The sequence below is a fragment of the Mus pahari genome, chromosome 10 (assembly GCF_900095145.1).
Source record: "Mus pahari chromosome 10, PAHARI_EIJ_v1.1, whole genome shotgun sequence".
Lineage (NCBI taxonomy): Eukaryota > Metazoa > Chordata > Mammalia > Rodentia > Muridae > Mus > Mus pahari.
Genome location: NC_034599.1, coordinates 35483796 through 35506114, shown reverse-complemented (window position 1 = coordinate 35506114; position 22319 = coordinate 35483796). Strand labels below are relative to the sequence as shown.

The window sequence follows — 22319 nt, the reverse complement described above, 5'->3', positions numbered from 1 at the left end:
TGAACCTGCAGCCCTCAAGGTCCCGGCTGCCATGTGGCCAGCCCTCTCTTGAGCCCGGCATGGTGCAGAATCTGCACACGGAGACTGTCTCATGCAGCACAGCTGTCAAGAGGACTTGCTACTACCGTGTCTCCTGTCTGAGGAGGAAGCTGGCCTTTCTGAGAGCCAAGTAAGTGGCAGGGGCAGGTTAGGGTTGAGATGCCGTGGGTGTCTTCACGGAGGCAGGAATAGTTTGGACCTTGACTTCCATGACTCCTCCCTGCCGAGTGACAGAGAGAGAGACAGATGTGTTGCAGGAGGCTGAAGGGAAAAGCTGAGGTGGACAGCTGAGGAGGCGTGGGCTGGGAGATGGAGTCTGTGCCTCACCGTGTGATTCCTAAGAGGTGACTTGCCTCCCTCCATTTTTCGTAAGTAGCTAGCTAAATGGTAGCTTTTGTTTCTGCCGTGGAACATCAGTCAGTAAAGAGTTTTGAGGGCCTGAGAGAAAGGTGCTGGATTCCGAGTGCTTGGTCTCTGTGAGTGCTGAGAATTGGTTTTGACTGATAGGGACGTAGGATGGACGTGTGTGGGTCGTCCAATTCGAGTGGCCACCTAGTGTGCCTCTTTGCTTCGGGACTGGGTGTTGACATGGAGATGTGTGTTATCACCCAGATGTAGGACCCTTGTCTTAAGGCAGGCCCCTCATCTGGCAGAAGCTGTGCTGCAGCAGCTCCTTGCAGACCACACTAGGCCTTGGCCTCTGTGACAAGCGGAGAGGAGGAAGCTGGCTGGGAGGAAGGGGTTCAAGTGCTGACCCAGAGTTCAGCACAGAGCCTTTGCAATGGCTCCCAGGGACATAGGGACTTGTGCAAGCCGTGGGGAGGGGCGGGGGGGACACCGTTCTCCTTTGGTGTGGAGACAAAGGTTAGCATTGGAGAAAGGAAAAATGGGTCTAAAAACGTGAGAAGAGAAAAGGAGAAAAAAGAAGGTAGTCAGAGGCTGAGTGGATTTCAAAGTAGGTAGGGAGCAGAGGTTGATTTCGATTTGATCTTGATGTTCTGTGTCTCTGTCTGTCTGTCTGTCTGTCTCTGCAGCTCCCACCACTACCCACGAGACACACATAGGAAGCAGAGACAGGTGCTTGTCACCATGTAGCCACTTACTGACAGTTCCCTCCCCAGGGTGTCTCATGTTTGATGGATGTTGAGCTGGGCTGAGTCTCTCTCCTCAGCACAGGCTGTGCCATGCACACAGTAGGCCTTCAGCAGACAATGTCAGTGCTGGTGGCCAAAGAGAATTCTTCCTTTAGTGAGTTTGCCCCCCTCACTTTCTTCTCTTTTGTTTGTTTGTGTGAGACTACAGGGTGTCGCTCTATCGCCCAGGCTGATCTTTAATTCAACGTGATCCCCCAGCCTCAGCCTCCCAAGTGCTGGAATTAACAAGCGTATGCCACCACATCTGGCTTTACTTTCTATCTTGGCATTAAGCACTTACCTCAAGTCACAGTTATGTGTGTGTGTGTGTGTGTGTGTGTGTGTGTGTGTGTTGCTTCAGTCATTCTCTCCTGCATTAGTCAGCCCTTAGCACCCAATAGGTCCTGAAAATTATCTATTGAGTCTGAACCAATGGATGACTGAGGCTTTCTCTTTTTCTGTTTTTCTTTTTCTTTTTTTTTTTTTCTTTTTAAGTTGAGAGAAGGTTTTCCGCTGTAACTTGCCATGTCTTACGATCACGAGGGTCAGTGACATTATCCCATATAGAAGAGTGCCATTAATCTTTGGACTTCCCATGATCATGGGAATGGTTTGATCTGTGGCTGCCTACTACCATGTGTCCCTTCTTCACCTGACCCACGCACTCTGGGGGAGCACTTGGTCTTGTGGAAGACGGCACATGTGGACGGTGGATAATGGAGAGCAGAACTTGAGCCCTGGAGGCATAGCAGAGAAGCTCGTGGCTGCCTCTGCCGCCCCTCTCAGTGTTCCTGGCTTAACGCTCTCCTCGCTGGCAGCTCTGGATGGTTTTGTAGCCGTCAGCAGAACTGTCTGCAGGTGTAACCATCACCTGCGCTGTGTTTCTCCTACTCCAGCACTTCTTCTCCGCCTGAGAAAGGGGGTTGTTAATTATAGCTCAGCAAAGTACCCTCTCTCTGCTGACACCATAATTGGAATCTAGCTTTGGACAACTGGCAGTGGTGGATGGTAAGTTTCATTCCCCAGCTTTTCTACTTCCTGCTAGGAGAAGTCTCACCCTCCTACCAGTTATAATAAAGAAGGAGTGTAGGTGGGAAACAACTTGGACTCGTGACAGAGACTCCAACATCAGGCTGGTCCTACTCTGCTTCTGTCTCCCTTCTTACACCAAGGCTGAGGTGGGGAATTGAAGGCCAAACTCCTCTTCTCAATTACTGATTTACAGTGGAAGCTCAGAGCAGCTCTCTGCAGCTTACCCGTCTAAGCACTGCAGTTATTGGACCAGTGGGGTGGAGGTGATTACATCAGCATGGTTGCAAAGCCGTATTCGGTATGTATTACCAATGCATGGTGGCTGTGCCCTTCTGTGTAGCTTGTATGATGATGGAGAGATTTTAAGTACAAAATAAAAATATACTTACGAATGCAAGCTGTAACCCTTCCTGTACAGGAGTGGGTTAGTGTCCACGCCCTCTGGACAGCGAGTGTATCGCCAGTTGTATCGCCAAGGCTGTGTGTGGCTCTCAGCCCTGTATGTGTCTGAGACTGCTAAGAAGAGCTTGATCAATATGCAGATCCCTAGGCTGCAACCTTAACTTCACGGATGCCTACCCAGGCTCAGGAGTTTTCCTGTTAATGGGTATCACAAGAGTTTCTGATGCAAGTTGTCCTAGACCTTGCTTAGAGGAGCAGAACATATCCTTAGCCTGAAGCCTCCAGTGACCCTGTTCTAAACATTAATTAATGTAATAGAACTATGCCTAAGAAGCCTAGGCATACAGCTTCTGTTTTCTTAATATCTGCCTGGTGCATAGCCCAGGAACCACTAACCATTTGCAGCAAACAGGAAGATGGCAGGCTGGGGGTGTCCTAAAACCAATCATTTTATCTTATCTATTGCTAGCTTCCCAGGTGACTTGGTATTTCTTTTTGCCTTATCCTCAGGCTTGTGATCAATATGCAGTGAACTGCCCAGTTCCCACTCCTTCTCTGTCTTTCCTCTTTAGTCTGAAGGCCAGTGTCTTCCTTGGAGATGGAGAGAAACCCATGTGACCCCGCTCTAGGAAGGCCAGGGGAGCTGGGGAGAGAGGTGGGAGGAGCAGAGGATGCTTCTGTGCACCTGTGCCCCACCCCCACAAGTGCATAAACACAGAGGCTCCCTTGTGTCATCCTTTATAGGACAGTGATGGATGAGCTAGTAAGTGGGATTCAAGCTCAAGTTTTGAAACTCTTGGTTTGTTGGTTGACATTTGAAAACTCTGTGACGCGGGTGCCGAAAGTTCTTTACTTGCTTAGTTCTGGGAGTCTGGTGTCCTGGGGTTCCCTTTCCTGCCTCAGTGCAGGTATCCCTAAAGTTTTCCCTCTGTGCCTTCCCTCACCCTGCACAGGGGGATAGGTACAATGACACACAGGGCTAGTTTCTAAGGCCTGGCCAGCTCCCCTTCTTCTACTGTGCCCCTTCCTACTACCTCTGTTCCCTCCTCATCTAAACTTCTTCCACTCTGAGCCCCCACTTATCCAGAGAGCAGCTCACTTTTGCAAGACTGATTTGAACCTGATCTGTGCATGGGCTGGCTCTTACGTCTCTGACTTTTCCCAAGACAGCATCTCTCTGTCCCCAGCTCTCTGGTGCTCCATCTTATCCTCCTGTGGTCATTCCCACCCTGACTCTAGTCACTTGCTCTCCTTTTCCCTTCATGCTCAGCCAGATCCACATTTCTGATTGCCTTGTAGATTACAGTATTTTTGTTTTGTTTTGGTTTTTTTGGGGGGGGGGGTGTCGTCTTATGTAGCCCAGGCTGGCCTCTGACTCACTACGTAGTCAAGGATGTCTTTTAACTTCTTATCCTTCTGCCTCCACCTCCACACTCCTGGCTGGCCTTGAACTCATACCATTCCACCTCGGCCTCCTGAGTGATGGGAATACAGAGCTGTGCATTCACTTACTGTATGTGGCCTCCTTCTGTTTGAGCCCAGGTCCAGCTTTCTCTTAGTGTCTAGCGTCATTAATATTCCCCATAGCATCCTTGGTACACACTCTTTTTCCTGGTCTTATTCTAGTGACTGTTTTGTTTGCCATGCTGCTTTCACATCTCTGTTTAACCTCAAACAGCTCTGGGTTTCTCTGCTGCGTACCTGCCCCGACCATGAATTCTGGGAGAGACTTAGAATGTACACCCTGGGGCCAGGGGTTGCACGGCAAAGGGGAAGACTAGCACTGAGTAACAAACGAACAGACGCACACTCTGACTTAGTATGTCTGTGTCAGACATGAATCCAAGCCCTTTACGGTGTTTTCTGGATTTATAAATGCTTTAGTTTTGTAACACCCGTGACTTACAAATAAGGAAATGGGGACACAGTCAGGCCAAGCAGTTTGCCCAACATTCCACAGAGGTGAATGGTTGAGTCAGAGCTTAAGTTCTCAGCGATTCCTTATGCTCAGTGCTTTGCTGAAGGTTTGATGGTTAACGAGCAAAGGATGAGAAAGTCACTCACGCAGATATACACTTGCAAGGGAATGCCTGCTGCCCTTGCTCTCTTCCTGTTTGTCCTTCCAAAGGACCCATCTTTTATAACCAGAGCGTCTACAAGAGAGCTCTTAGACTCCCCATTTATTTCAAGTTCCTACAGTTCTGTGAGACTTTCCTAGTCTCATTGCCTTCTTTCCCGTTTCCCATAGCACCCAGACACTAGAGAGAAGGGATTTAACCTTCTTGGAAAAGACATCTGACTGTAGATTTCTAAACTTGGTACAGAAATCCAAATGCTGTTGTATACTCTGAAAGTAGTGCAAACATGGCTGCCAAATGCCTGCTGCTCAGAACTACAACTCCCAGAATGCAGTGCTGGGAAAGTTTCTCTGACCAGGGTTTGAAACAACCATATTGGCTTCCTTGTAGTCCAACCTCTCAAGCAGCTGCTGCCGCCACCATGAGGGCTCATCTAGCAGAAGCAGGTGCAGTGTTCTGCCTCAGATCTGTGCTCAGGGAGCTGGAGACTGGATTTCCCACATCACCTTCTACTCGGCTGTCAAAACCCAACCTTCTCAAAGGTGTCTGGGTCTTTATCACTTCCTCTCCTTAACTTGGTGCTTAAGTGCAGTGATTAAGCAGAGAGTAATACCTAAGATAGAGTGATTAGTATGAATAATTTCCCTAGACAGAGAATATTGTAAAGGAGTGTTTCTTTCTTGCCCCTTCACTAACTATTAGGCTAAGTGAAATGGGTTGGAGAACCGGGAGATTCAGGTCTCTAGTTTCAAAAGCAAGCGTATAGGCTGGAGGGTTATTTCATAAGTACTCTCTCATGTCCTTTTTGCTAAGTAGAAGAGGTATGAATCCAATGGCCCCTGAAGCAGCTGTTTCTCCTCTTTTAAATATCATTTTCTGGCCGGGCAATGGTGGCTCATGCCTTTAATCCCAGCACTTGGGAGGCAGAGGCAGGCAGGTTTCTGAGTTTGAGGCCAGCCAGGGCTATACAGAGAAACCCTGTCTTGAAAAAAACCGTGTGTGTGTGTGTGTGTGTGTGTGTGTGTGTGTGTGTGTGTGTGTGTAATTTTATGTTTCTTCATTTTTTGTTCTTCTCAGAATATTCTTTGTACTCTGAAATATATAGCTCCCCCACCATTGCAGGTTGAGTGTTCTGTACCAAATTACATTCTGTCTGAGGCTGGGGGTGTTCAAGGCCTGAACTGCCTTAGGCTTCTGTTGATGCTCTCTCAACACTGCTGATACAAGTTCGCCTTCCAGGGATGCGTGGCAGGTTTGGTTGTTTGCTTTATTGAGTCAGAGCTTGCTAAGTGGCCCCAGTTATCCTGGAACTCACTATGTAGACCAGCTATGCTCAAAGCGTGTGCAGTTGCTCCCGTCTCTGCCTTGTGAGTACACAAGGGATTATAGGTGTGTACTACCTTCCTTACCTGGTGATAATTCCTTAAGAACTGAGTAGGTAGATGGATTGAGTCATCGGAGAGACTAGGCCGACTCCGGTTATCAAGGAATTGGTCTCTGTGTGATTTTGATGAAACAGAACGTCCTCTTTGGTAGGCACCGGCTTTCTGCCTTCTGTCTGCACATTTGATTGTCAGCCCAGGCGCAGGGAGAGGATTGAAGGCCACACGATAGCCAGAGGGAACCTGTCAGGCCTCTGAGTAAAGAGGACAGTGTGATATCTGTGGAGTGGCACAGTCCCCATGCTCTTGGGTTTTTAAAGGAGTCTAGTAGGTGTACCCTCATTGAGTAGGAGAAAGGTCTCTCTCCTCCCCCCCCCCCCCGTGTCCCCAGTAGATTCAACCATGACCATAGAATGGGGCTTATTAAAAAAAATTCAGCAGAGTTACAGAAATAGATGTGATAGAACCTTTACCTGCTGAGTGAGCTATCTGTCTGTCTATCTGTCTGTCTATCTATCTATCTATCTACCTACCTACCTATCTGTCTACCTACCTACCTATCTACCTATTGCCTCAGCCTCTTAAATACTGGGATTAAAGGCATGAATAAATCTCTTGGCATTAAGTTAGGATTTGTTTTGTTATTGTTTGTGCGAGGCAGGGTTATGTAGCCCAGGCTGGCCCCAAACTTGCTATGTAGCTGAGAATGACCTTCAAGTTTTGATCCTCTTGTCTCCAGCTCTTAAGTGTTAGGGTTGTCGCACGTATTACTATGTCCCGTCCATGAGTCGCTAGGGATTGAACCCAGGGCTTTATGTGTGGGAAGCAAGCACTCCACCAACTAGAGCTACATCCCCTGCCTCTCACTTGGTTTCAACTGATGTTTTCTAAGTCTTGAGGAATTGGAAGGAGACCGAGGAGGTACAGAGAAGTGGTTTCTGGAGGAAGATATGCGACCAATCATGTAAGGTTGAGTTCAGTTTTCAGTTGCTCACAGTATGACCTTAGACAAATCTCAGGTTAATCATCTTGGTGTCATGGATCATAGAGTATTCAAGGAAATGATGGGATTTGGAGACCCAACTTAAATTATGGAGCCCTGTGAAAACGGAGAGTGGACAGTTTCATTGCTCTGGTCATTAAGCCAGGCTCGTGTACACTGATGCATGCTGGGTATAGTGTCTGTGTGGTGATGTTTTGAGGAAGAAAATAAGATCATTTTCTCTTGTAAAAAGTGGCAGTAATTCAAAATGTTAACAAAAGAGTTGTTCCCTTTAAAGGGCCCTATCCACTGTGATTGAATCAAGCAATCATGACCAAAGGCAGTGCTGAGCTTGGATTCCAAGAGGCCTGTGTGCGGAGTTAGGGAGACTTCGTGGCTCATAGATTGCCTTGCTCTGTTACCTGGCTCGCAGACATGTTGTGTTACTGAGTCTCCTGCAGGGGAGTGGACAGCAGAGAAGACGTTAGGGACTTGCAGGCTAGGATGCCATCGCAGGGATATGAACACTTGGTAGGGTCACTTGATGGTGAGTCTGGGTCAGGAAGATTCGTCACCTGAGCAGGCTGGGCTAAGCAAGGGTCTTATAGGGTCAGATTTCCTTCAGCATATAGACACCATCTTCCTGATTGTCCAGGTAATATTGGGGAGGCACGACCACACTTCAGGTAGAAGCAGCAGATCTATCTGCAGCCGGCCATATTTGCCTGGTCTACTGATGGTTTTGGTTTACGTTGGCGCCATATGTTTTTGTGTTAGGCTATGAAGTTGGGCTTGAATTGAGTGATAAGAATGAAGAGAAATGAGGGAGGGGAAGGACAAATGGTCTGGGGGCTGGATTTTGAGCAGGGTCTCAGGAAGAAGGGAGGAGTTTGGAAGTGAAGAAAGACATTTCTTCAGGAATCATAGGTTTTGTTGTTGTTGTTGTTGTTGTTGTAATTGTATCTTAAAAATGACATTTATCTATTTGTGTGTGTGCTTGCCCACACATAGCATAGCGCTCATTGTAGAGGTCAGAAGATGACTTGTGGACGTCAGTTTGCTCTGTCATGTGTGTCCTGGGGACTGAACCCAGTTCTTCAGGTTTAGCAACAAATGCCTTACTCACTGAGCCATCTCCCTGGCCCAATAACAGATTTCCTGGTAGATTTATCTAGTAGAAGCCTGAGTGGAAATGACTTCCAGAGGCTGACATGCTTGCACTGATCTGCTAATTTTTTTTTTTTCTGGGGCTTAGTTTTTCTGGGATCCGTAAGTTGTAAAGTGGATCTGTAAGCTTCCATTTTTTGGTCACTCTCTATGGGCTTGGAATGCTGGACACAAGGGAATCCTTGTCCTTACAGTCTGGCCAGGTGAGCCTCACTCATGGAGAGGAGATGACCACGGGGAGGATCTGAGGCATGCTTGAGGGCTTGCATCTGGCTTTCCACACCTTACTTTCTGTGGGGAGAGTACAGCTTCCAGCTTCTGCAGAGTGCTCTCTGAGGAGTGTTGCTGTCTTCCATCGGTGCCGGCTCCGGCTGACAGGATGCTTACAGTGAATACCGGCATGGTGGGTTTTTGTTGTTGTTGTTGTTGTTTTTTTTTTTTGTTGTTGTTGTTGTTGTTGTTGTTTTCCTTAGCAGTGCGAGCGGTCTGCTCTGCTTTTCCGGGAGACTGTGAGAGCGAGAGTACTCTGGCCAGTTCCCTTTGCTCAGTGGCCCTCTGACAGATAGAGCCTCTCCCAGGCTGCCTGCTTTAAGGGCCAGAGAGGAAGCTGTAGTTGCTGCAAGCTGAGCTGACTGTCCCTGCCGGGCAGAAAACCTAGAGTGATGAATGGGGCTGGATGAAGTCATCCTGCTCCGCCAATCAGGCTGCTCCAACGGAGCTAGGGGCCTTTGCGGATCCAGCCTGGCTGCCTGCTGCTCTCATGCACCTTTAGACAGAGGCTGTGAGTCTCTGGGAGTGGAGTTGGGGGTGTGGGAACGGCCCGCCCCTGGCTTCTGTGTAGGCCTCAGTCAGTCTGAATGTTATTGCAAGGTGAGTGGCTTTACGGGGGAGTCCCTTTCCCTTCGCCTTCTCCACTTTGCTGTGCCACTCAGCGCGGTGCCTCCAGCTCCTCCTCGCACAGAACCTTCCCCCTGCTTCCATCTGAGTGCCTGCACCTTAACACCTGCCCCCACCAACCCAAACCTTCGCCCTTCCTTGTGACCCAGCACTGGTTCAGCATCTTCCAGCAGCCTCTGTCCACATGTGCTCCTTGTCCTCATCTCTGGGTACCAGCTGGCAGTGATGGGGCAGGGCCTCCACTCTGCATCCTCTCCCCCAGCAGGGGGAGCCTGGGGAGACCCACACTGCCCTTCTGAGACCAAGTACAAGGGGAGGGGAAATGGACTGACTGGGCCTTGTGGGTGTTTGTGGGGACATTGACTGCCTGCTTCCCCAACTGGCTGGGAACCCCAGGATGCTTTCCTCCATTACCAACTGAGGAGGTACCAGGGGGCCCTCTGGAGAGTGGAAGCAGGTCTCATTCTCCTGGCCTTCCTTCCAGAGGGGTGGTGTCCTCTTTCTGGGTGGACATTTGTGACTCTGCCTTTTCTCCCTGGATGGTGCTCTGCTCCCCAGGCCAAGCCGGGGTCATGGATCCGGCCGACGTGGCGGCGACGGCAAAGGTAGGATGGAAATGCTGCCGGCCGCACTGTGCGTAAGTGGTTTCGCTCTGCGAGTTCCGCCTTTGGTTCACTTTTCTCTCCCCTCCCCTCCCTCAGCCCAGCACTCAGGAGCAGTCAGGGCTGTGTCAGGAGAGGGAAATGACCTCAGGAGAGGGGAGGGTGTGTCTTGTGCTACACAGCACACCGGCCACCTCTTATCCACACATCTGAGCCTGTGGCTGGAGGAGACTAGGAACGTGGCCACGCCTAGGGCATTTGCCTGGACTCACTTTCCATGTCTGTCTTTTTCTTTAGCTTTTGCTCAGCTTTCTGTTTATCTTCATCCTGTCTGCTTTGGGCTCCCCTGTTCTCTGTCTTCCTCCTCTGCCTCTTCCCGGCTCTCCTCCTCCATGGGCTCATCCTAATACTGTCTCTCAACTTCTGTGTTCTTTCCCTTGCTGCTGTGTATGGGCTGGGTGGGAGGTTGTGGACTGGACAGCCTTAGGAGTGGAGTCAGCTCATCCTGCAGCAGACATTGGCCTTGGAGCTGGTGAGGTCTTGGTGCCTGAGTGACAGGCGCTGTCCCTCCCCGAGATCCTAGGAGCTCCAATGCCTGGCTGGTCTGAGCCTCTGAAGGGTAAAGGTGGCTGGGTGCTGTACCCATGGCCTTGGATACACTAGAGGGCGCTGTTGAGTACTGTTCTTATTCTGGACCCTGCTGGCGATTAGAATTTTGCTTTTCTGTGTATTTTTCCAAACAAGGAGCCTGAGCTGTTGGTAGTAGATCGGGCGCTGGAGGAGGCAAGTCTCAACAGCCCCTCCCCACCCCCTGTCCTGTGTACAAGGAGACACCTGTACACAGGCCTTTACTGGGGGCCTTGCTGTTCAGCCAGATGGCCGAGTCTCCATTCTCACAGAGGTGGAAGACTCGAAGAGGCTCAGACTTCTGGAGCAGGTTGGGTTCCCTGTGATGCGAATGGAAGAGAGTGTGAGAAAGGAGGCCCAAGCAGCCAGGGTGCTGCAAGCAGAACTGTCTGGGCAGGTCTCTTGGAATCCTCGACTTGAGTGATTCTTCCATTCCTCTGTGCTGTGTGATTGGAAGGAAGTTACTTAACCTCTCTGAGCTCTCACCTTTTAGCCAACACAAAGGTAAAAATGACGTTTATCTGTTGTTTACATCAGGTGAGATCTGACGCACACTTGAAGAAGAGCAAGGGAAAGAACTCAAATGAGAGCAGATTACCCAGGACTGCTTCGCTCCCTTCCTACTTTCACGAATACTTAAATAACCATCCAGTACATGGGATGTCGTAAGGTGCTGCGCATTGGCTGTTACGGGGGCGGGCATCTGTGCTGTGTTTGGGTCCAAAAGTGTTTGCTGTATGTGGTTTCTTGTCTGGTTGGGATGCTGCTGTCCCTGACTTGTGTGATGCTGGAGCCAGTGATCTAGCTCTTGAACCTGTAAGTGGTTTGTCATCAACCTGCCAGCTTAAGGGCATGATGGTAGGGTAAAGTCTAAGCAAGGCGTGGCCTCGGGGGCGCTGGGGAGTTCTGGAGTGAGTTCGGAGAGAGATGTGGTCACATTGTGTCTGTATTTGCATGTGGGGGTGGAAGCATACACAGCCCCGTTTTCCTTAGGCCTTTCTATACCTTAGCCTAGGTCTCAGGTCATCTCTGGTCACGGCTGTAGACCCAGAACACAACAGTTGGATCATTCCTGAGCTTAGCGTTTGCTCTCAGGTTCTGGACCACAAAGTTGCTAGAACTGAGAGTATTCAATCTGAGGACTTCTTTAACCCTCTCTGATCCAAGCTCTTTGAACAGTTATTTCAGGGCATCTTCCGTCTTGGCTTGTGAATCACCAAACCATGAACTGGCTTTATGGTCCAAGGCCCATGAACCTCCCACACTCTTAGACAGAACTTGACACAGTATAACCTAGGTGGGTTTCATGAAGACATCACCCATGGTTTCCATCAGTTCTGCAGAAAGCTTATAACTTGAAGCTGAGGAATCTTGAGCTTGATTCAAGATGCTTTCATAAAGTGGTTGGTTGTATAGGCCAGGTAGAAAGCCGGAAGCCCAGAAACAAAGAGACTATGTCATGGCTGGATGCCCTGGACCCATGAGAATGTAAAAAGCCCACGAATAGCTGAGTAAAAATTCATATTGTGACTCACGGGTCTAAATACATGTAAATGTCTCCTCGTACCTTAGCCTGCCCTGCTTTATTTCTGAGTTGCTGCCTTCAGATTTCTCCCCAGCTCTAACACACTGAACTACATTGCTACAGAAAAATAGCCTTTTTTTGAGGAGGTGTGGCCAGTCCTGATGACAGCATCCTTATTCGATTCTGTTCATTTCCTGGAGGAGGGCTTGGAGGCGTGGCTTCACTTCCGGGAGTCTGGGTTCTGAGTCTCTCTTCTCATGACACTGCCTGTTTTGTTTCTTCAAGGTCCCAGTTTAAGATCGGGGTATCGCAGGTCTTAATCTGTGAAGGTATATGAAGGCTAACTTGCGCTCAGACAGTTTTTGATCCCTTGAGAACAGAGACTAGACGCATTTATGAATCCTTCGTTCAGTGGAGGTGTAGTAAATGCCACTGATGGGGCAGCAGAGCCAGGTAAGGGGGTTCAGAGAGAAATAGCACATGCCATGTGGGTGGGCGCTCACCAGCTTTGGGAGAAGGCAGGTAAGCAAACATCTTATGGCATTTCAAGATAACAACAGTCAGCTGGGCCTATTGGTGCACACTTTCAATCCCAGTACATGGGGAAGCAGAGGCAGGTGGATCTCTGTGAGTCTGAGGCTGGTCTGGTCTATACAGAGAATTCCAAAACAGCCAGAACTACAGAATAGAGAAACCCTGTTGTAAAAGCTGAAACAACAGCAACAACAATAAACCAAACCAAAACAAAAAACAAGGCAATGAGGGCCAGAAGAGAAATGGCTATCCCTGGGAGAACACAGAAGTACTTTTTGATTGAGTGGGCTGGGAAGGAGGTGGTCAGGAAAGAGACAGTGAGCCATGGGATAGCTGTGACTGGAGGTACACGGTTCTGAGTTCAGATTCCAGCACACCCATCCTCCCTGTGAGCTTGAGTGAGTTTCCTTGGCCTCTGCTGGTCTGTTTCTGTGTGAATAAGGACATCCGCACCATAGAGCTGCCTTGAAGATTCAAGGACATTGCTGGGTTTGGGTGGATGGTCACTGATGGCAGCTGCTCATGGAGACCTTCTCAACAGCAGAGGGAGACAGCAAGCAGGTGTCTCCAGGCTTAGGGGTTAGCGAGTGTGTAGACATCAAGGCCGAAGATGAAGTGAGAAATACAAGCACGGAATAGAAATGTTCTGAGAGCCTCATAAGATACTGAGATAACCAAAAATGCTGGAGAGAAGAACTCTGAGCTGTCATCAGACCTGCTTAGGAGCATGACCCTCCCACTCCTTGGTCGACAGACAGAATGGTTCCTTATTTTGCTCCAACTTCGATATTTTATTTACATATCAATGGACTGTTCTTTTGAGTATTTCATAGGATAGTCCGGCTATCCTGAACGTCAGTATGTACTTCAGAGTAGCCTTAAATTCAAAATAATCTCCCTGCCTCAGTTTATCCATTGCTAGGATTAAAGGCATGAGCCATCATGCCTGGCTCATTTCATTTTTATTTTTAATTTTATTTTTTTAACATGTTGGTCTTTCTGTATCAGACCAGGAACTCCTTGAGCACTGAGCTTTATGGTGTTTGTTTGTTTATTTGTTTTCGTTTATTGAGACAGTATTTCTCTGTGTAGCTCTGGCTGTCATGGAACTCACTCTGTAGACCAGGCTGGCCTTGAACTCATAGAGGTCCACCTGCCTCCACCTACTGAATGCTGGGATTAAAGGTGTGCACTACCCTTGCCCATTGAGTTTTGTGCTTTTTTTGTTTTTAAGTCTACAGGTGCTCTGACATCCTTTGCTTTCCACAGGAAAAGAGCTACTACTCAGTAATGTCTGGTAGATTAAAGGTAAAGACCAAGTCGGAGAGAGTGCAGCAACAGATGGCAAGAGGAGGTAACAAACGGTGGTAGAAGAGAAACTGTAGCCCTAGTTTGGACCTAGGACTGACTGGACTTACAATCTAATTAAATGGGAGCTGAGAGGGAAGGAATCTAAGGTGGGGTCTCTGTCTCTCGGTGGATGACTTGATAATGATGCTGCCATCCATTGAGGATTTACATCAGGTCGGAGTCAGGAGGCGTAGACCTGGAGTGAGACAATCTGAGTGCCGTGAGCCATCTATGTTAAGCTGTCCAGGAACCATGGAAACCTGTGTCTGAGGTCACGGGAGTGGTTGTAGATGCCCACAGAAACTTGGGTGTCATCAACATATCTCCAAGGCATTCTTAAAGCATTCACGTCTCATTGGAAACCTCTGTGACCCAGATGACACTGAAGGGCAGAGACTGTCAGAAGACCCCATCTCAGTTCTCAAGTCGCCTGTAGCTGATCACCAAGCCTCGGAGTCACAGGGCCCTTTTCCCGGAGGGAGACATTTCCAGATTTTTTTTTTTTAATCCAAGAAGGGTAACCATACTAAGATATAAAATGACTACTGCCCCTATTTACATTAAAAAAAAACAATTTAACATGAAATTTAAAAGGAGGTCCTGTTGAAAATTAAATAATTAAATATATTGATCCTTTTGAAATTTACTGTTACTCTAACTATCCCCAAGTTCACCATGGATCCATGCACAACCTTCATCATGGGGACCAGGTATAGGGTGGATGCCTTTAATCCCAGCACTTGGGAGGCAGAGGCAGGAGGATTTCTGAGTTTGAAGCTGACCAGGGCAGCCAGGGCTCCACTTTGAAACCCTGTCTCAACCTAAATCAAACCTATATCATGATTCATACCAGCTTTTGGGTACCCTTGAACCATCAAATATGACCAGTGGCATAATATAAGAGTCTGTAGGTTCATTCATTATGAGTGCTAACCACAAGACCAAGGAAGTAGAACTATTAACTTCCTTCTAGCAGGCTGGTCTAATGTCTTTTGGGATGTTGAAAGACTGTGTCTAGTATCAGAACCCTTAGGTGATTCTCACAACCCCCAACACACGCCTTCTCAATCCTGTGCAAAATAAGAAAATATCCTGAAGCTAGAAAGTAAGTCAAAATCCATACTCATTCATTGCAGTCTGCTCTACCCCAAGAAACCTGTATTTATTGGCAGGGGTGGCAACAGTACACATTAACAGCACAGTTCTGGACCTGCCATGCAAATAGGAAGTGCCTATCTCAATAAAGGATGACATCAAATACTGAGTACCATTTTTTTTTTTTTTTTTTTTTTTTTTTTGGCTAGTGCTCTCAAATAAAGACCAGACTAATCAAGAAATAATTGACACAAGCTGACTCCGTGTAGGGTAGCTGAGCCTCCCACCATGACTCGTCAGCTGATAAATGAGCAAAATGTTTACAAACTGTGTTCACTTCGAAAGCCAGAGGTGAGATATCTTGATTAGATAGGCCTCTCCCTGGGAACTATTGTTTTAAACTCTGTTATTTGGTTAATGCAGTGTCTTATCCTTTTTAAAGTTAAAAGTCCAACGAGGCCATCGGGCCTGTCTTTGCAATGTTATACTGAGCCTGGGCCGTGAGTATAGTACCCATTCAGTGAATACTGACCTAATAAATACCACACACAGGAAAGACACAAAGATATCTAGGTTAACGCTTTGTAAGTAGTTGTTCTCTTGTATTGTTTAAGGCAATACAGGTCCGTAACAATAGTGTAATAGGAAAAACTTGGAAAAGGTAGAGACAACGTGTGCAAGAAGTAGAGCAGGGAGCAGTTGGTTCTTCTAGTGCATGGTGGTGGATCTGTAGGCGCTGGGTAGAAACCTCCGTGGAGGTTGGAATGCGTTCAACACTGACTTGCTCCATGTACGTTATAAACTCCTGACTGCCTGGTGCCTCTGCTGCTGTCATTGCCCTTTTGAGTAAGTGATGGGTCTGAGGCTTAGAGAAATAAGCAAACTTCCTTAAGGGCACATGGCTGTGAGGTATGGATTTGGACTGAAGTCTGATTCTAGAATCTGGTTGCTAAACCATGGTATACTCGCCTGGGACTAAGGCGAGTCTGGGGTCTTTTAGCTTACAGGCAGTTCCATCAGGCTCCTCCCAGGAACCTAGCAACAACTTAAGGTCATCATATTACCAGGTGTGGGCTGGATATGAAAGGATTGTCCGCTATCTCAGCTCTCTCTCTTCCCCTTGCCCCCACCCTCTCTCCCACCCCTTCTCTCTCGTTCTCTTTACTTCTCTGTGGTCCCCTCTTCTCTAACCTCATGGCTCCTGTCTGTCTGCCTGTCTACATGTCCATTTGTCTGTCCTTGCCCCTTTCTCCATGTCCTCACTCCTCTCCCTTCCCCCAGGAAGCCCCTTTCTACCAGATCTGTTAATGTGTAATTACACAGGAGAATCCTTTGGCATGGGTCTGACAGGTGCCTGCTCACTGCATTATATTCCATAACACAGTCAGTTGAGAACATGCCTCCTCAAGGCTGGTTTTAGGAACACGCCACTTTTTTGCCATCTCCTTGGCCGGGAGACTTTGACTGTGGAAATGAGTAACACTCAATTCACCTGTCATTCTTGCCCTCCCACCTCCCCTGACCCCCGTGGCAGTACTCATGTGGCTTAATTAAAAAGGAGAACTCCTCACATGGGTAAGATAGCAAGCAGCAGCTGCTGTGGGTGGGTGGATAGGTGTTCCCTCCCCAGGGAATCAGAGTCTGTGAGGCCCTGCCTGACTTCTATCCATGATTCACCTGGAGCCTAGAGGAGCACCAGGGCCATTAGAAACCTGCCCGGTCCTTCTTTCTGGCATGGGACATGTGTGTCTCTGCCATGTGTATAGTTACAATGCTGAAGGGAGGCCAGTGTCTCTTTCTTTGGTGGTAGGGTAGGATTTCTGTGGTTAGTCTGATGATCAGGCTCCGGCCTTCTTGGAGCTGCCCGCTGTCTGTGGGGAGAAGAGTTCTAATGAGACCAGACATGGGGATGTGTTTGGCATGCAGATAAACCATCCTTGAGGCAACAGGTGGGCCTTAGGGAAGTGGGAGTGGTTTTGGAAGGGGATGAGAAGGTGGGATGGATCTCTTTAGGCAGGGCGTGAAGGTCATCCTCTTTGAGAGTTCCTCTGACAGAACCAGGGACATTCTTGTGTCCATCAAGCCAGTTTCTTTAGAAGGGGAATAACAAGCTAGGTGTCACGCTCACCCTTTTCATCTCAGTACTCAGAAAGCAGGGGTAGGATGATAGCCTCAAGGCCAGCCTGGGCTACAGAGTGATGTCTTCCTTGTCTTAAAAAAAACAAAAACTAAAACAAAACAATACACCAGGTATGTCAAGAGCAGGGAAAAGAAAGAGAAGCTTAGCTGGCTTCTCAGCCAGCATGAGTGTAGCTGTTCATCTCTGTGCCACCAGGCAGTAGAGGGCCCTAGGCTAGAGAGGGCAGAGGTCCTGTGGTCCTAGGTATGCCTTTATCATTTAGCTTTTCCCATTTTTACCAATGACCACTGTCTTAGTTATTTGTCTACTTCTGTGAAGAGACATGACCAAAGCAACTAAATAATAATAAATAAAGAGTTTATTAGGAGCTTGCTTACATTTCCAAAGGGTTAAAGTCTATGATCATCATGGAGGGGAACATGGCCGCAGGCAGGCAGGCAGGCAGGCAGGCAGGCAGGGTGCTGCAGCAGCAATTGAGATCTTTTACTGCTGATCTGCAAGTATGAAGCAGAAAGAAAAGGCAGAGAAGAAGAGCTAACTAGGAATGGTATAGGGTTTTAAAAGCTCAAAGTCTACCCCAATGACACACTTCTTCTAACAAGGCCACACCCCCTAATCCTTCCCCAACAGTCTCACCAACTGGGGACCAAATATTCAAATCCATGAGCCTAGAGCGGCCCTTCTCATTTAAACTTTCACAACAGCTTTTCTTGAGCTTGCTCAGGAGCCTAGTCCCATGTTAGCTACCCTGCTTCTAAAATCTACCAGGGTCCAAGTGTCTTGTGTAAAGTGACTTGCTTGCATATAACATGTATTCATATTAAGTCATATCTAGGTTACTTATAGTGCCTAGTGCAATGTAAACACTATGTTAATGGTTGTGTTGCATTGTTTGAGGGAGTGAAGTCTGAGCATATTCTGTAAACAGCCTTTTCTGGAAATGTTGTATCCAAGTTTGGTAGAGTCCTGGATGCTGGACCTGTGAGACAGAGAGCATGATGTACCACTCATCCAGGAGTGAGCGGTAGCTCAGTGATGCTGTGAAAAGAACTGGACATCACCAAACGCTGGTTTCTTTTGTTAACAAATGTTAACCCTTTCCTGTTTAACTGTTTAATTTTTAAGACTCTTTCCTGGGTCACGGTGAGGTTCATAAGACACTATGTTTGTGGCCTCCACTTAACATTCTGGAGTGGTGTGTTGCCCGCCCTTGGCAGCCCGGTCCTGTTTTCCCTTTCCTGGGGGGCAGGATGGAAGCTAGAGTTGATTGGAGTCTGGTTTTGGCTCTGATCCTGGTTGTTGCCTGAAGGAGCATTCTGGATTAACAGATTGTGAAAGGGGGAGCAGAGATGGAGGTGATTTTGTCCTTTTTCTGAAAAAAAAAATCAATTTCAAGACCTTATGTGAGTCCTTAGGGTCACAGAGGCAGAAGGAAACACAAGACACAAAAGCCTGACTGACTTTGCCCATAGGTCTATCAACCTCTGCCAGCCTCCTGCAAGGCACCCACTCCCTCGGTGGTGGGGCTAGAGGGCTGGGGTGTGCACCAAGGGTACTAAGGATAAGGGGGTGCTCCGGAGGCTCCAGGTTGGGAGCTGACACAGATGGACAGACCAGAAGGCAAGGCCAATGCCTACAGCCCACACTGTCACCCCAGAGCCGGTGACTAATAGTGGCAGAGGGTGGGGAGTGCGGAGTGCTGAGGCAGAGAGGAGGAGGGAAGGAAGGGGAGGAACAGGGAAGTGGCAGGGAGCACCTGATCAGTGCAGCCCTGGCCATCTGCCTGGCCCCTCACACAGCCTCTATTGACTGCAATTTGGAGTTTGGAAGAGGATTCTGGCTCGGGGGTGATGAGGAGGCTTGTTGTGGCAGTGGAGTGTTTGGGAAGCTGGGCCCTCCCCCCAAAGCGCCTCTTGCTTGCTTCCTGACCTCCAAAAAAAAAAGCTCCTTAAATATAACACTCTCGGGTGCCTGATGACTCTCCTGCCCGAGCTTGGAGCTTTGATTCCCCAGCGTGTGACTGCAGCACCGCTCTGCCCCAGTTTTGCCAGCAACTAGAGGCATGCCACTCCGACTGCGACTGCGACTGCAATGCTGCTGCTGCTGCAGCTAGCTAGCTAGCTCTGCTGCCCCGGGGAAGGAATGGGCAGAGGAACTGTGGCCAGAGTCCGAGAACTCGGAGATACAAGGAGAGCCTCGGGGATCTGGCCATCCATTTTCTGCTCCAGATACAGAGCTATTTGCTTGGAGTGACTTAGCAAGGTCGGGAGGAGGCCCAAGCCTGTCCTTTTGGGGAAGAAGCCCCCCCACCCCCCACGGGGAGGTGAGATCAGAAGTCCTGAATTCTCCCTCGAGTTATTCTAGTTTGGCCAAATCCTTGTGTGGACCCTGACTCTTGACTTTACAGTTTCTGGACTTGCTTTGGCCAAGAGTCTTGGGTGTGTAGAGGTCGTCTGTTTCAGTTGAATAGTGACCTCCTCCGTTACCTTTCCAGTCCCTATTTTGAATGAGGCAAGAAACTCCAGTCATTGTTTTTGTAGGGTAAGACAGTAAACAGCGCCAGGGGTTTGGAGGAGGCCAAGACCAAAAAAAAAAAAAAAAAATCCCCACCCCCCCAAAACTTAAACCAAAGCAAACAAAAAATATCAAGGCAGGTGAAATAAACTTTTTTTTTAACTCGGTAAAGTTTAAAAGAATCACCCCAGGACACTTAGCATAACACAAACCAACTGTATGTGGATCCAATGGGTATCTGTAAGCCACAGCCCCAAACAAGTACTGAAACACGAATAATATAAAAACACTGTCATGCTCAGACCTCACCCCATATCAGAGGAGATGGATTTGGCAGTGGCCTCTGGTTACTCTGTTACCCTAAGCATCAAGTAGGGTATTTACAGGAGACATAAATGCAAGAGGGTATTTAAAAGAGAGTATTTAAAATACTCAACGACAAACAGGAAAACCAGATCTCATTGTCGCAGTCTGATTTGGGGAGAAAAAAAAAAGGACAAAATGCAAATGAGGCATAAAGCATAGAGAGGTGAGCCCCTGTCCACTGACACCCTTCTCTGGACCAACGTCGCGGAGGGTTTGCTGTTCTCCTTGTTGCTTGCTCCTTTGTTAAACATCAAGGTTTAAGATTAGCTTTTTAATTGTGTGGATATGAGTTTTATCTATTCTCTGTATGTTGACAGACGAACGTATAAAGATCTTCATTGGCTTCCTTTCTGGTTCGGTGTTGTGTTTGTGAGGTTTATCTGTTCTGTTGTGTACTACAGTACTGTTCCTCTCCAATGCTGTATAGCGTTCTGTTTGAAAGTACTTACCAGGCAAGGTCTTCATTATCACATGCAGGTCTTCATCATCACATAATTTACCTATGTCAGTGTAGTACAATGACCCATAGTATTTATGGGATAGGGATACACTTGTTCAACCCTTTCCTGTCATTTAGGAGTTGAGTCAATATGCCCTTTCACTAGCTCTTTCTCAGTACTTGATATTGTTTGATGTCAAAGTTTTGGCCAGGCAGGCCCAGTGGCATACGTTTTAATCCCAGTACTCAGGAGGCAGAGGCAGCGTAATCTCTATGAGTTTGAGGCCAGCCTGGGCTACCAAATGGGTTCCAGGACAGCCAGAGTGACATAGTGAGACCCTGTCTTAAAGTAAATAAACAAATAACCAAGCAAGCAAGCAAACAAACAAACAAAATAAGTAAAAATAAATTTTGACCTGTCAGTTGGGTCTGAAGTAGCACCAAGTTAGTGTTCCAAATTTATATTTTCCCAAGTCCTTGTAAGGGAGACAACCTGCTCATATGTTTATTATTTCCTCTTCTGAAAGCTGCATTCCAACTTTTTGCCTATTTCTCTTATGTTTATTCCTCATGGAATTTTGGGGGAATTTTTACTAAATGTCCAGACAGTCCTTTTCTCAGTATTTGTTGCAATTTTCTCCTGGCAAAACATTTGTGCCCTCCTTCCCCCAGTGTTCCTTTTAGTGACTAGAAGTTGGTCGTGTTAAGTGTATAGTTCTTTTCTTTGTCTGGGTGTGCGTGTGTGGGGGTGGGTGTGTGCATGTGTGTGTGTGTGTGTGTGTGTGTGCATGCGTTCATGTGTGTGTATGAGAGATGAGTTGATAGGATCACTTTGAGGACCGTTGTTGTTGTTGTTGTTGTTGTTGTTGTTGTCGTTGTCGTCCTGTGTTGCAGGTCAAGGTTTAGGACTGCTCTGGATCCTAACAAAAGCATTATTGGGGTGAGATGTGGCCAAACGGGGCCTGGGGGCACCTGCTGCACCAGGAAGGTGAGGTGTAGCCAAGCAGGGAAACCTCACTCCTAATGGGCTTTTCCAATTTCTCTCTGTGCTTTGAGGCCATGAAAATTGAAGGCCAGGATCGTTCGTTTCTGCCGTCACTAAATGTTTGCACTTTACATATTCCTAACTTTTTGGGTTTTGCCAGTACCACAGACATTTTAAAAATAATTTTCTTTTGGCTTTCAGTTTTCTAGTCTGCGTGGTCATCTTGCGAGATAAGGGAGTCTTCAGAGCCTAGTCGTCTCTCAAATAATTTATGCCTTTCCTGAAACATGCATGTTGTGGGGCAGCCAGCCTGTGGAGAGGCAGGCGGCATCTGGGGAAGGCACGCGCTCCTCCTTAGAAGTTGTACCAGAGTGCTCCATTTCCCAGGGAGGGAACTGCCCTCAGAGTACACAGTGTTGTCTGTGAGAATAAAATGCAGGCAAGTCCACAAGATGGGCATTTATCTATCTCTCAAGGTCTCCATGATTAATTTATATCAGGGATGTGCCGTGTTCCATGTCTTGTCAGCAATGTTGGGATTCTTTATGGACTGAAAAGCACAGCATTGGTTTCTAGAGCAGAAGGAAAATTCCATGATCCACAGGCACTGAGAATCCATGGGGCGACTGTCACCCATCCCACTGGGCTCCCATGTCACACACACACACACACACACACACACACTGGCACTTAGCATTCTCAGTAATGAAGAGGTCGCCTTGGCTTAGACTCTTTATCCTTACTGGCTATATTTTATGTCTTGGCCTAAATGAGCTCTTTTAAGCCAGCACATCTGAGAGAAAAGATGTGTATTTGTGTGTGTCTGCATGCATTTGCGTTCCTGCATGCTTTTCTGGAATTCAGATGTGAAACCGTATGTTCAGGGTCTTCCTCTGTCATTTTCTCCTGCAGTTTTTGAGGCAGTCTCTCTCATTGGACCTGAAGCTCACTGATTGGTGATCTGGCCAGCAAACTCAGGGATCTGCTTGCCTCCATCCCCCCACCCCACCCCCCAGCACATGGATTCCAA

The 22319-nt window shown here is 47.9% G+C and overlaps 1 protein-coding gene across 9 annotated transcripts in view; it reads left to right on the top strand.

Annotated features, from left to right (window-relative positions):
• The window catches only part of Gramd1b (GRAM domain containing 1B), a 234647-nt gene that overhangs the window by 126777 nt on the left and 85551 nt on the right, over positions 1-22319 (top strand). The window contains exons 1-2 of one of the 9 annotated variants that reach the window (XM_021205895.2): positions 8969-9085; positions 9671-9717. The exons of 5 other annotated variants lie outside the window; for them this stretch is intronic. The gene's annotated coding sequence lies outside the window, so the exon portion shown is untranslated. 3 more of the 9 variants (XM_029543027.1, XM_029543026.1, XM_029543025.1) reach the window with 3 other exon arrangements.